Source organism: Catharus ustulatus, chromosome 11 (genome assembly GCF_009819885.2).
Source record: "Catharus ustulatus isolate bCatUst1 chromosome 11, bCatUst1.pri.v2, whole genome shotgun sequence".
NCBI lineage: Eukaryota > Metazoa > Chordata > Aves > Passeriformes > Turdidae > Catharus > Catharus ustulatus.
This window is the reverse complement of record NC_046231.1, coordinates 22,093,929-22,108,232: the sequence shown is the minus strand read 5'-3', so window position 1 is coordinate 22,108,232 and position 14,304 is coordinate 22,093,929. Positions and strand designations below refer to the sequence as shown.

At 50.0% G+C, this 14,304-nt stretch overlaps 1 long non-coding RNA gene across 6 annotated transcripts in view; it reads right to left on the bottom strand.

Moving 5' to 3' along the window:
• Positions 1-1,664: 1,664 nt before the first annotated feature.
• The window catches only part of LOC117001378, a 72,163-nt gene continuing 59,523 nt past the window's right edge, over positions 1,665-14,304 (bottom strand). For 5 of the 6 annotated variants that reach the window (XR_004419034.2, XR_004419033.2, XR_004419035.2 and 2 more), the window contains 3 exons: positions 9,548-9,692; positions 2,866-3,042; positions 1,665-1,932 (listed from right to left, as the gene is read on the bottom strand). This is a non-coding gene — a long non-coding RNA (uncharacterized LOC117001378). Of the gene's footprint in view, positions 1,933-2,865; positions 3,043-9,547; positions 9,693-9,780; positions 13,027-14,304 lie in introns of those variants that run through there. The other variant, XR_004419032.2, reaches the window with a different exon arrangement.

The window sequence follows — 14,304 nt, the reverse complement described above, 5'->3', positions numbered from 1 at the left end:
CCGCAGCCCGGGTCGGGGGTGCCCGGGCAGGCGTTGCCGAGCCAAGGTTTCCAGAGCGGGGTTGGCCAGGGATGGGAGTTCCCGTGCTGGGGGAGCAGGTGCAGGGTGTGCCGGGCCGGGGGCTGCCCCGAGCAGGGTTCCCGGTGATGGGGGTGCCCGTGCCGGGTGTGCCCGGTGCTCCCGCCGCAGCTCAGCCTCACCAGGCGGAGGGCTGGCAGGTCTTGAACTGGGAACGGGCAAGCTGGATCAACGTCTCCGTCGGCAGAATCTTAATTAACGGTTATTTCTGAGCAGTTCCAGTGCCAGTTCTCGGCCGTTCGTGTTGGCAGGGAGCCGTACCCCGGCCCGATCCCATCCGGTGTGGCCGGGGCACGCTGCTGTGTTCGGGATGAGGAACAGCGACAGGAACACAGGCAGTGTGGGCACAGTCCACCGGGAGCGACAATCGCGACTTGCAGGGATCTGTGGTGTGAATTATCCTTGCGGGGGTCTCGGCCAGCTACTTGAAAAATAGTTATTAAAAACCACAGCAGCTCTAGGGAGAGGGAAGGGGGAGAGAACAAACTGGATGTGATAAAACAGACGGGGGAGAACAGCCATAGCAGCAATAATGGGTCGGGACCTGCTCTTCCCTGCTGTCTCCCCAGTGAAGGCTGAAAGGCCATGACACCTCCCAGAGTGCACATCAGTGTTCTGCCTCTGCTCTATTGCTCTAGCTACCACACGTTCCCATGAAACCTCGTCGTGGGCACTGTTGGTGCATGAGGAGGGACCCGTGCTCAGTCACACAGGAGACACAACCTCCAACATTCCCACTGCTCAAAAACTGGTCGCCTGGCTCATCCCCTTGTCCTGCCCAGGGCTAGCCTGCTTGGGTTTAAACACCGCCCAGGTCAGGGGGAAGGCGCAGATGGGCACGGGAATGACCCCACAGGCGTGCACGGTCCCTGGGGCTGTCTGCTGCCCGCTGCTGTGCTGCTGTGTATTCACACCATCACAGCACTATTTCCACTGCTGCTTCTGCCAACTGCATCTCAGCTTTTTGAGTCTCTGGGTTAAGGACATACACAAACTCTGTAGGAGCTGTCATGTGTTGGACATGTCATGGAAATTGGAAGGAACAAATGAGAGTAGTGCTGCTTGGGTCTGGTATGGGACATGAGGCATTAGTGGTTCTTGCAGTTACAGTCACTAAGTTGGTGGAAGAGGAATAATATCCCTGGACAACCACATCAGCAGTTTGGGAGCCTCCTTCCAAGCCAGCAGTGATGGCAGCACCATGTGGGAGGTCAAGAAAAAGCAAAGGGGATTAGGGGAGACAAAAACCAGAGAGAGCTGGGAAAATGGAAAGGGACTCTGGTGGTGGGGAGCACAGGGAAAACCTCCAAAGGGCAGGAGGGCATGGAGGTACAGATAAAAAGCATGGAGGATCTTCCCTTCCCTTCCCTTCCCTTCCCTTCCCTTCCCTTCCCTTCCCTTCCCTTCCCTTCCCTTCCCTTCCCTTCCCTTCCCTTCCCTTCCCTTCCCTTCCCTTCCCTTCCCTTCCCTTCCCTTCCCTTCCCTTCCCTTCCCTTCCCTTCCCTTCCCTCTACAGTTAACCTTAAGTCTCTGGCCAAAAAGAAAGGAGTATTCTAAGACAAAGGGGAAACGAAGTTGAGACCATATTGCTGCTGCATAGAAAGCTTCATTAGCCCTGTTGGCATAGCAGTCATGAGAGAAAAAAACCAAAACAGCAGGAGTGATGTGAAGGGACTGACTGCCAGTGGAGGATATGCATTTGCCATCTCTTTATGTCTTCAAGCCCAGCCAAACCATAGTCTGAAGCTATCTTAGTCAGACAAGTTGCTGATTTCAGAGAGACAGGGTGAAATTTTCATGACAGTGGGTACAGGCGGTTAGGTAGCCCGATTTCTTCCTGCTCACCCTGGGAATCTGCAGGAAGGAAATGCAAAGGAGGATCACAAGAACATGATGCTATTTGTGCTCTTGGATAGGACTTCACACCAGCACTGACTCATCTGGCTACATCGGCATTCCACAGCGTTACTCAGCCCCTCAGGTGGGCAGACACTCAAGGGTAGATCTGTCTGGAAGAGGCCAGGTCTGCTGACCTTCTATAATTTCTGATTATTTTCAGATGTTGAACAGCTCTCCCCAGTCTCCAAGGTATGACATAGCCAGATGGTCCTAACCCTTACTGGGGCTTTGCATCATCTTTCCCACAAGATCTCACTGCAGTCTCAGCTGCCACAGCTCTGTTCCTCCTCAGGAATTAGGGCTTGGGGCTGTGCTAGAATAAAATCAGATGAAGATGGAGAGATGGATCTGTGGAAACATTTGTTTAGTGCCCAGGAGCAGCCCAAAAGGCAAACTGACTGTTAACAATTATCAGGAAAATAATGGAGAGCAGATCACAGTTCTGCCAATGAACAGATTCATAGTGAAAGCCACACTGTGATTTCTATATGCAGCTCTGTCTGCTTCTCTCAAGAAGAAGATTTGGAAGTGTTTCAGAGAAGACCAACAAGGATGATCAAATACAAAGAGCATTTTCCATGTGAGGGAAAGGTGGATAGTCTTTTTAGGCTGGAGAAGAATAGACTGAACATTATAGTATCAAGTTTAGCAAATAGAGGTTGCTTGCAGTATGATTTCTCGTCATCCCTTCAATATAAGAACCGACAGCACCCCATAAATTAGCAGGTAGCAACAAAAAACCAAACCAAGCCAAAAACCAAACAAAAAAAAAAAAACCAGTTTTTTTTTAATGTCATGCTGTGTTGGACTACTTCACACAGGGTGTGGTGCACTCCCAAAGCTCATATACATTCAAAAATAAATTAAACACTTTAATTAAACACTCACATTGATGGAATGCAAGACCCCATTTCTGCTTCCGGAGCCCATGGGCTGCGGATGGCTGAGGCTGGCAGAGTTTCTGGGAAGCACCGTGGGATCTTTTGCCTCTGTACCTCAGCATGGATGCACCAACCAGACTTCAGGAATCAATCACCAAATTGCACTGTCTTCTCCTGGAACAAGCTACCAGTGGAGAAATAGAAAACAGGTTTTTTGTAGCTATACTGAAACTTCACAGTTGATTTTAAGCCTCTTAGACAGTATAATACTGACTGCAAGTTCCTGCTGAGGGCTATCGACTACAGCCTGTGCCAAGCTGCAGGGAACACCCTGTGCCATGCCTGCGTGTGATGGAGCGTGTCTCTGCACCAGCAGCGTGACTGGCTCAGATCAGAAACCAGCTTCCCGGGATTTCCCACCACCATCCTTTCAGACTGCTATCCAGCAGCAGAGATCTGTGCATCCATGAGGTGACAGGCGCCAGAAGACAGCATCATCTTCAAACCACACGGAGGGATTAGTGCAGGCTGGAAGCAGCCCCCTGCTGCGTCCTGTCCAGGGTGGGACACACTGCCTGGTGGGCTGTGGGGAAGGAGGGGGCCTGCACTTCAGATGTGGCTGTCCTGGGTCATGTGCTTGTCAGCAGACACCGTGGCAAACAAACTGCACGTTCTTGTCGTGTAAATCCTAATCTGGTTCTTTTGAAGCACCTGCTGTTGTGCTGCTGTGGTGCTGCTGTGGTGCTAAGGAATGTCTACGTGATGGAATGCAAGGCTATACCTTAAATACTGCAAATTAATTGAGAGCAGTAGTGTTTTGTGCTGTAGGACCACATCGAGGCCACTGATTATTTACAGTCCTGTAGGTTAGAGCTGCACGCAGCATGGATTGTGCGGGCAGGATGGACGAGTTGGCCAGTGTGGACAGGGCACCAGAGCAGCAGTTGACAAAGGCCAGCTGTGTGGTGGTGCTGTTCCATTATTACTTCAGGCAGTGTCTGCTTTGTCACACACTTCCAATTCTGTGACACACTGCTCTCAGCAGTGATCCAGCAGTCACAGATCCTCCATCTTTTTATCAAGGTAATTTCTCCATCACCATTATTTTTGCATACCTTCTACTGCAAGAAAGAAGAGGCCAATACTGAGCTGTAGTGAATACTCAGCCGGCATGGTGACCAGCCAAATTCCATATTAGCAGCATGGTTTAAATACCCAGCCTGCTTCTACATGGTGATCAAGAACACAGGGAGTGGAAAGGGCCCCTGCTCCAGTTTGGTAATGCTCCCTTATTTCTGGAGTTTGTTAGCACAATATCAAAATTACAAACAGAACACTCTCCATTTCTTACTTTCATTTTGAATTAAAGACCTTTTATTGAAGACTCTCACTTCAAAAACCAGCCAGGCACTTTCTAATATCAAGCAAAATGCCTGAAGAATAAATTGCTCCTATCAGAAATAAAGCATTTTAGTTCTGCCAGAAGCAGAGGGATCTGTGTTTTTAAGTCCCTCCAAAGGCACCTCCATTTTTCCTGTTTTCCTCTCATTTTCTTTTGATGCAGGAAGCCTGCACATTGCAGTGCTGTGATTGGATTCAGCTTTGGAGCACTGTAATTGTAAATATTCATTGGAATCCAAGCTAGTTTTCCCAAGTCTCTCTTAAAAGCTTTGCAGTTATACAAACAGCCATGGCTCTGCATTAGCCTCACAGCCTGGAGGCTGCCTATTCCTCCCCAGCCCCAAAGTCTGCTCCGTCAGAGGCTGCATGGAGAGAAATCAGCCATGCCAACCATTTTAATCAATGCTCTATTATTTTCTTTATTGCCTCTTTAATGACTGTGCCATAGAACTGACTCTCAGATACAGGTACCCAGTGGGGCTCCTCACTGGTGTCTACACAAATAACAGGGCTCACCTTGGCTCACAGCTGCCCTTACTGTCCTGGCCACGTGTCTCAGTCCCTGTCTCTCTGCGGGTGCTGACAAGGTGTCTGAGAATGGCCCTGAGTCCTGGTGTATGGTATACAGTATACATTATGGGTATATGGTATACAATATGGGGTATGTGGTATACAGTCTGTGGTGTATGGTATACAGTCTGTGGTGTATGGTATACAGTATGCATTATGGGTATATGGTATACAATATGGGGTATATGGTATACAGTCTGTGGTGTATGGTATACAGTCTGTGGTGTATGGTATAGGGTATGTAGTGTATGGTATACAGTCCATGCTATATGGTATACAGTCTGTGGTGTATGGTATACAGTATACATTATGGGTATATGGTATACAATATGGGGTATATGGTGTACAGTCTGTGGTGTATGGTATATAGTATACATTATGTGGTATATGGTATACAATATGGGGTATATGGTGTACAGTCTGTGGTGTACGGTATACAGTATACATTATGTGGTATATGGTATACAGACTGACATATGGCATAGGGCATTATGCCTGTGACCATCCCTCCCTCCTCTTTGAGCGCTCCGTGGCTGCTCTTGTGCAGCGGGACAAGGCAAAGGGCAGCAGGCTCCTAGAGCCCCTGAGGAGCTGAGGCAAGCTCTGTCCATCAGCCAGACCCTGCCCTTGCCTGTGCCAGCCCTGCACAGCCAAACTGCATGTCCCCAGCAGATCGTGCTCTCCAGGTGGTCTCTGCTGGCAGCCATGTCCTGCACAACTCATTTGCAGAGCAGCACATGTAAGAAATTGCACACAGCTATTTCTGCCGAGAGGGAAATTGAATACAAAAGTTCTGATAGCGTATCTACACTCCCATCTCTGCCTCTTCCACTCATGTGTTCCCCGCCGTGGGCGGGACGCTGGCCAAAGCCTGTGGCACCGCAGCACATGCAGTGCAGATGGTGGTGTTGGAGCCTTCATCACCCACTGACCTCCTCCAGGCTCTGCTTGCTGCTTTCAGCATGTGCTACAGCCTGGGGCCAGGCAGGGTGGCAGTCAAAGGGAAACGCTGAGGGAGACTGTGGTGGGGCTCTGGGAAAGGCAGAGCTCCATTACAAGGTAGGAGCAGGGATGGATTTAGGAAATGAGCAATGCTGGTGTGAACATCAAGAGGATGATAGTCCATCTTCCAGTTCTGAGACAGGGGAACCTAGGAGTACCCTGTGTATTGTGTATCCATCCTTAAAGCTCTCCTGTGATGCAGGATCCTCGGGCCCTGGCAGTCTGCTCTCCTTCCCTTTAGAAAACTGTTCCTAACCCAAATCTTCCCTGATGGAGGCTCTGGCCAGTAATTCTTGAGTGTTTCTTCACCAACATGGAGAGCAGATGGCTTTTTTCCTCTTTCCAGGAGTTTCTTACATACAGCTGATGTAGTGGTCTCCCTCAATCATGCAGAAGTAAAAACCAAAAACCCCAACAAAACAGCCAGATCATAAATCACAAAAGAAACCCTGTCTAGTAGAACTCCCTGCCATACAGAGCACTAGCTATGAGAGCAGATGCTCTGTGAAAGCAGGTGAAGTAATAAGGCCTTTGTAAAGCTAACAGGTCCCAGAGTCAAAACAGCTCACAGAGAGAAATTTCTGCTCCTGTAGATCCGTATCTCCTGGGGGCAGCCATCAGTGTCCTCTTCATCTCTTTTCCCAGCTCAAGGCCAGCTGCCTTCAGAATGTGGTGAAGGAGACGTTCCTGGGGAAAGTCCAGCCCCCAGCTGAAGGGAAGGAATGTGGAAAACCACATGGTCACGAAGAAGGGCTGGACATTGAAACAGGCCCAATGGCAGGAGCAGAAGGAACCTGTCCCTGGGGTCCCTGTGGGAATCCATCCTCTCTTCTCCAGACACAACACGTCGCCTTTTCCCACCTGTGGTGTGACACTGTGAGCCCTCAGCAGCTGCCAGGGGAGGGGCTGTACCAGTGGACACAGCCTGGAGCCCCATCAGGGTCTCTGGTGTAAGAACTGGTCCTTTTGCTGCACGGCCCTGGTGCAGATCATGGTGTGAGCTGGAAGCACAGTCCTTCCCTTCCAACTCCATTTTGCAAAACAGCCAGAGCACTGTTCTTCAGTGCTCCTGCTTGGATGATTTATCCAGGTCACAGTGAGGACAACTGGCTAACTGAGGTTAACAGCTTACTCAGTTTCATTTCAAAAAGATGTTGGCATGGGGGCTGCATTAAAGGATGATATGCCAAATCCTAATTCATTCTCTAGGAGAGCTCATGATCAGGTGGGGGCTAAGCTGACAAGCAGTGCTGTGCTGCCAGTCTTTCTGTAAAGGGCAGGACCATAACTCACACTCCCAGTGCTAAATTACACCTGGCACTCCTTGCACAGGCATCCTGCTGCCTGCTGCACCCAGGACCACCAGCCTCGGGAATCCGAGGGCTCCACAACAGGAAATGTATCAGCAGCTGGGCTGGCTCAGAAAAATAGATTGGAGTCCTTCTATCTGGAAGCAGGATATTGGGAAGAAAATATGACAAAGATCTGTAAGATCAGAAGTGTCATAGGAAGGTGATTAACAAGTGACTGTTGTGGCCTTTTCCAATAAGATGGTGGAATTTGTCAGGGTTCAAAACAGGTTCAAAACAAACCAAAGCAGGTAGCTTCTTATCCAAGCATGGCCAAGCAGGGGAACTCACTGCTAAAGGACTTTGCAGAAGCTGGATAAGATCTGAGTTACTAAATTAGTTTGACAAGTTATGGATGAAAGCTCCTCGAGGGCTGTTAAACACAAAGGCTCCCCCTTGGGCTCAGGAAGCCCCTTCACCCCAGAAGGTGGGTGAGCACCTTGGTGAGTTTCATGAGCTTCCCCTGTTCTTCCAGGGGAAAAGAACTCTTTCCTAGGCAAGGCCATAAGATGCTGCTGGACACAGAGCCAGGTGGAACACTGTTCTGCCACAGAATAGTGTTATATTTTTATATAACAAGGCTTGATGCTCAGTACTTTAATTGGGAATTTAATTGGGTCTGTAAGAGAAAGTTGAGAGCTGTTTTGTCTGCCACTTTCACACTGAAACCAACAGCAAGGCTCAGCTGAATTCAGCATCAATGGGTGGAGAGGGAAGGGAAGGGAAGGGAAGGGAAGGGAAGGGAAGGGAAGGGAAGGGAAGGGAAGGGAAGGGAAGGGAAGGGAAGGGAAGGGAAGGGAAGGGAAGGGAAGGGAAGGGAAGGGAAGGGAAGGGAAGGGAAGGGAAGGGAAGGGAAGGGAAGGGAAGGGAAGGGAAGGGAAGGGAAGGGAAGGGAAGGGAAGGGAAGGGAAGGGAAGGGAAGGGAAGGGAGAAGCAGAGTGTCACTGCGGTGCTGTCCTTGCACAAATCAACACACGGTCATCCATATGCATATGCAGAACAAAACAAAGGCACATGCTAACCCTCTCCCACATTCATCCATCTGCCACCATCCACAAACAAACAAAGGCACACCTCCTGCTCCCACCTTCACTGTGGGCAGTTGGAATGCGGGCTTGCCACGAACAGCTCAGCCCACATGCTGGGCTGGCTCCTCACACAGAGAACAATGGATGATGTGGGAGTAAATAGAACATCTTGCAACTTCCCTTCAAATGGAATAAATGTAATCAGTGCATTGTGTTCATATATATTGCAATGTATGTATCATTAGATATATGAACATACTCATAGGAATATATTTTTCATCACCACATGAAATGAAACAAAATGTCTCCACTTTGACTAATAAGGGGGACACCTCTCCCAACCCTATTTTAAATGCTGCCCTCTGAGCTGCTGCTTAGACAAACCAGAGGTGCTGAGCTCATCCTGTCATCAAATATCCTGCTACTTGGCGCTCTAATGTCAAAAGTACCTGGCTTATTCTAGCAGAACCCCAAGCATATTTCACTAGCAAGTTGTTAAAATAGACACATTTTTTAATGGCTTATGTGGTGCTGAAGGGGATGACAAGAGGATACCAGGTTAAGCAACTGATGCTGCAGTGTGCAGCAGCAGGAGCTCCCCAGGTTTCCAGGATCAGCTCTCCTTACCCCTGCTGTAATGTGGATCCCAGTGAGACCTTGTGGTTGGAGTCCACAGAGGATTGCTGGTGCCTGAGCAGACATCACTTGCTTTCCCAAGTCTGGCTCACATGCAGGGAGGGGAACACACTGAGCAAAGGGTCTGACTTCTACAGTTTCTGAAGTGCAGGGGTTGGTGGGCAGGGGCAAACAGACCCAGCATGGCGTGGACTGGCACAGGCTGCCCCGCAGGCCTCCAGCAGGCACTGAGGGTGCTCCCACTCTGATGCCCAGGAACAAGCTGAGGGTTTCATCCACAGCAGCATGGCTGAACAGGTCTGAGCAATCCTAATCTCCAGGCTCACAGCATGTAAATGTCACCACTAGCCAGGTCAGCTCTGTCCTGAGGCAGTGTCTTTGTGGCCATCCTCTTCTTGAGTCTCCAGGGTCAGCAGCAGGAACAACACCCACAACATCTGTGCATGACAGCCATCCCACCCCCACAGCAACTGCAATCCCACCACCCTTTTACAGCCAGCAGAGATGAAGCCATCTCCCTTCTGCCTCCGACCTTCCCCTCCTCATGGGGAGGTGACAGACTCTACTCTCACATCTTCAGCCCTTCCTTATACTGCCATGTAAACAAGAGCAGCAGATTATCATTATTGATGTGAATGAATTAAATAGAGTTCCCTTCTCAGCCTGGGCTGCCGAGCTAAAGTGGACTGGTGTCTTCTCCTACCTGCTCCAAGCTCCCTTCTGTAGCTGGTGGCTGGCCCCCAGGTCCTGGCTGAGCTGCTGTTCTGGCTGCATTTCTGCTCCAGGTCTGCCTGCCTCTCCCTCTGCTTGGTCTGCAGTTGATAGATCCTCTGCTCTTGAGCATCCAGCTATTGACCCGCCCAGGGAAAGAAAGAAAAAATGGAAAAAAAATCAATTAATACTAAACGGCTTAACAAAACCCTGAACAGCACAGACCTGATGCTGCTGGGGGTGGGGATTGGCAGGAAGAGACACCCCCAACACATTAGCTGCAAAAATCTGATGTTCTGGGGACAGGAAGCCAATGTGGTAGGTGTGATTTGACATGCTTGCCCGCAGCAGACAGACATGTCCAGCTCAGGAAAGCAGAGGCTCTGCTGACTGGGGCACCTTCTGCTCTGCTCACAGAAGGGGCGTCACACTCCCGTGGTGAGGGAAGCAAAGAGCAGCTGAGCAAGACCAAAATTAGTGTAACCAGTAACCAAACACCCAGCTCCTGTTGCAGCTGCATGTTGAGCTCTTCCCTGTGTCTGCTGTCCTCGGAGCAGAGCAGAAGGAGCTCAGGAACCCCACAGCCCATCCATCTCCCTCCCATTCTGCCTGCACAGGAGCAGCTCTAAGGTTCAGCGTATTCACTTCTTGGTGTCCCAGCTCCAAGGAGTTTGCACAGGGCAGAAGCAGGGAGGAATCATAAATGTCAACCAAGGAGCATTAGCATGGCAAGACCCAAGTATTGACCCCAGCATGGAGCATTCTCCTCAATGCCTTGGCCATTTACTCCTCAGGGATGCTGCTCATCTTCTTGTGACGGGTGAGAGAAGCCTCAGCCAGCAGGCACTGTATGGATCCTGCCCTGCTAAGGATGTGGGGGCAAGAGAAAATGCTGGCCACAAAGCTTAGGAGTTGGTCTGCTTGGTGGTTTAAATTCAACAGAAGAACTGCCCTGCATTGGGGATTGTGCCATGCCCTGCCATAACCAAGGGTCCTGTGTGCAGGTGAGAACAGCATCCTGCTTCTGCTGCTCACACACACCTGGAAGCAGCCCTGTGTCCTGGAGAAAGGGGCCACCAGAGCTTCCTGCAAGCACTGCCTGGCGACCAGCACCTCGGCTCAAGCAGCCCTCCTGCCCTCAGGCAGGCCCTGCTGCATGGGAAACTGTCTCAAGAGCAATTTTTCCCGGAGAATTCTCCCTCTGGGCACATGTCCATCTGTCCTTCCAGCACTACCACTGCCCTTGGACCCTCTGGGCCCACTTGTGCTCCACACTGCTGCCAGCAGCACTGCCAACATCTAACAACACTGGCAGCAACAGAGGGGCCTCATCAATGTTCACTGACTTGCTAAACCTAGAGAGGATTTTGATATTAATTAATGCTAACTGATTAGTAAAACATATTTATTGAAGGCTGTCACCCAGCTGTCAACATTCAATAAATATAGTAACAATCAATTTGCATGTAATTAATACAAGAACATGTTAATGTCTACATTAAAGATGTATTTCAGCACACACAGGCAGTGCACACCCCACGGTGCCAGGTCCTGGCTTCCACTGGTGGGGGGCTGAGTGGCGTGCCAGGTCACAGAGGGGCACTGGGAGTCCTTGGTGTAGGGGTGAGCATCCACCAGCAGCAGGAGACTGGAGAGATTCCAAACCCGTAAGCTCAGGAAGCTTTGTCAAAAGGGATAATGAGAGATACATTAGAGATGGAGAGGAGCTGATGTCTCCTCATCATCCCCCTCCCCCAGCTGCCAGGCAGGTGAGTGGGTTTGGGAGTGATTCTCGGGTTCTCAGTGCAGTGAAGCTCCCTGCCAGGTCTCAGGCACCAGGAGTGACAACAGGGCATGCAATGGATCCATGGAGCAGCCTCTGCCCGTGGGTCCGAGGTCACCAAGGGTGCATCCTGCCCAAAGCAGCACTGTCTGCTCCAGCTTCCCTCCTTCCCAGGCCATTCAGACAAGCCCACCCTTCTCGTGTCCCAGCGCAGCCCCTCGCAGTGATGTGCTTGCAGCAGGAAGGAAGGTAGCATGTTTAGGGTGAGCATCTCCCACCCCCACCCCTTCTCCTCTCATTTAAGTGGAATCAATTGTGCCATTTCTGCTTTGCTTTTCAAAAGCAATTACTTTCATGTCATTTTTACAGACATGCACGGAGAGCGAGAGAGTGAGGGCTTGATTATGCCCCCTCCCATCCCCATCGTGCGGCTTCCGCAGTGGTGGTGAAGTATTAAATTAAATGAGGTATCTATGGAGCGGCGATGGTTTCAGGTCAGAGGCGCTATGGAAAGCTGTATGCTGCACTGCTCCTGTATATGTAAATGGATATATTAAAACCACTGATGTCAACTTGCAGCACTCATCTCTTCTGCTCTCGGGTGATCAAAGCTGATTGCAGAGGCAATTACTGCGAAGGAAAAGAAAATCACGGCCTCCTGCTCATCCCTGAGCTACTGGAGTTTAATTGCTTAGTGTAGCTGAAGCTGCCTCTCCATGTCCCTGGAATGCACACACATGTGGGAGCATCACACGCCTAGAGACAGGGATGGGGCATTTTTGGGGATGGGTGGGGAGAAGCACCCGAAGCAGGGGAAGACCACAACATGAAAAATAATGATGCTTAAAAATGAATTAGACCACTACAGCAGGCAGGGCTGTATCTTAGCAAGCTGCTGGATCGATATCACAGGGAAACAGGGCAGCATAAATACATGCCTGTGAGACAGCCTCTCCTGTTCTGTGGTCTCTGGTCCAGGATCTACAGAAAGGCTGCTTCATTCTTTTAGAGGATGTGGCTAATCAGACTCCCAAATTCTGGTGACACGGGTAAGAATCATGACCCCTGTTTTACAGCTGAAATCACTTGAAGGGAAGCTGTCCTGAGGAGTCCCAGCTCCTCACCCTGGACTTACCTTTGTGTTTCACATGGGATTCTGCAGGTGAAGGCAGAGGACCCTTTTCAGGCAGGGAGCACTGTAATGCAAACACAACACTTGGCCAAGTTGCCATCAGCCCTGTGCCACACACCTGCCCAGGCTGCCCAGCTGTACCACAGGGTCATTTAAGTGCTGCTCAGGCTTTGGCTGAGCACGAGCTCTTTGTATGCACACCTGTGCCTAGCCTGAAGCAGGGCTCAGCAAAGGGCAAGGCACCAGATCTGCCCCTACCATGTTACAAGGGAGCAGAGGGGCAGTAAAGAAGGGGGGGAGGGGGGCAAACAAAAGACAAACAAAAGAAGGAAGGCACAGCCACCCCTGTGGCACTGCAGAGGCGTTGGCACCACTCACACAAGGCAGGAGAGGCCCCAAGGATGGGGGGTCTGCTGTAACCCAATTCTCTCTCTCCTCGGCCAGGACAAGTGCTCCTGTGAAACCATCCTCACCTGGCACCTGGGGAATGGCAGAGACCCAGAGAAATCCAGGTGCTGCAGTGCAGAGCCAGAGCAGCCACCGGCAGCAACTCCAACAAAGGCAGAGGAACAGAACAGTTTTTCCATCCCACAACTGCATTTGGGAACGATGAGCCTGGTCCCCAACACTAAATGTTTACAAAATTTTAAGTGCTAAGTTACTTGTTCTTCTGAATTTTTGATCCTTGAGGGTTTTACTTTTGTTCTTTTCTCCTGAAGCACTGCAAAGTGAAGGATAGGTTTTTGGGGGTTTTGGGGGGTTTTTTTTTGTTTTTTTTTAAATTGCAATCAAAGCCTGGGACTCTGTTCTTCCTGCTTGATTTTACAATAGGAGCTTCAAAAAATCAACATAAAATCAGGAAACCCAGGAATGAGCCTTGTGATCTGCTCTGGCTGCAGGAGTGCCAGAAGCCCTCAGCAGTGCTGCCTGGCCCCTGCCCATGGGTGGGCTCTGCCACGTGGCCTCCCCCTGCCCTGTGAATCCAGATTTTCAACTCAAGGATGCAATTCCTTTTTTATGAGCTGTCTGTCTCTTTTTGTTCAGCTGAGAGTGCTTGGAGCCCTTCCCCCACCTCCTTTTCCACCGCTGCTCTGGTTTTATTCAATTCAACACTTGAGGGAACTGCAGATGAAATGTCTCTGAATCTAAATTGCCAGCGATAGATCTAACAGCCCTTTTCCCTCTCCCCTCCCCAAACTCCCCTCAGATAGAAAGCTCCAGCACATTGTCTGTGCCGTGCTGGCTCCAGCACAGCCCCTCTGCCTCACCTGCTGCAGGTGCAGGGAGGGGAGAGCCCCAAGCACTGCCAGCCTTGCTACGGAGCAAATGCTGTAGGAAAGGCTAAACTTCTTCTTTCCATGGGAAACCCCTTGACCTTAGAGCACAGAAAATAGTCAAAATGAAAAATAAGGCAAAGAGAAAGGAGGAGTCAAAGCTGGGAGCCACAGAGGAATTAAGAGCCCGAAGGAGTCTGCACATGGGGAGGAGGCTCTTGGGCAGTCCTGGGGAGCAGCTCCCTCCACAGAGCTGGGATTCATGGCATTATCTTCATGCTGGGGAAATTAAATTATTTTTGTCCTTTGGGTGCAGAGAAAAATAATAAAATATTATCAGAATATTATTGAAACAATAAACTTTTTTTTTCTGAATGTAGAGACAGAAAGTGAAGCATTAAGTGTAATGAGAAATGAAATACTTCACTGTGCTCTAAAGCCTGGTAATACTGAAACCTAAAGACAACTGCTTAAAAATATCAACTTTGAAATGTCAATATTATTCTATGGAAAAGACCAGTTAGTGTGTTAATCCAACTGCAAATGGTGCTCATTTCCAC